Source organism: Leiobunum rupestre, chromosome 7 (genome assembly GCF_980474605.1).
Source record: "Leiobunum rupestre chromosome 7, qqLeiRupe1.1.hap1, whole genome shotgun sequence".
Classification (NCBI taxonomy): Eukaryota; Metazoa; Arthropoda; class Arachnida; order Opiliones; family Sclerosomatidae; genus Leiobunum; species Leiobunum rupestre.
Window position 1 is genome coordinate 17,802,050 of NC_143390.1, and position 552 is coordinate 17,802,601.

Consider the following 552-nt stretch of genomic DNA (forward strand, 5'->3'; position numbering starts at 1 on the left):
ATTTTCTTCGCAGTTTTCCCATCGTTTTTTCACAATTTTTTTCTCCACTTTGCGAGTGTGAGAGATATAGATGCGACTTTAATATCCGCCAGATTAAAAGAGGGGAGCCTCTCCTTTTTTTCACGCCATAGTTGAGCAGGCCGGCTGAGGTTTGAATATATATCATGGCAAAAATGCGGAATCGAAGACTTGGTAATCAGATGAGGGGTCAACCACTCAGGAGGTCGAGCCATTTCAGAATAACGAATGCGGAAGGTTAAAACCAATTTAAAAATTAGGAACAAATCTTATAGGTTTAGTATAGTTTCAATTTTGGCCACATGTATCGCCATCTATTGACATAGTCTTAAATTAAATTTGTTATTTCAAAATTATCTTTGTATAACAGCTGAAAGTTTCAGAAACATTTAAATACAACAGTAGTCTGCTATTTTCTCACTTATTTAGTTGAAAGGTATTAAAATAGATGGCGCTATATGTCATAAGTTCGAACCAGCTTGGCAGTAGAACAATTTATGCAATTTTGGTATAATTGAAAACTTAACCTCCCCA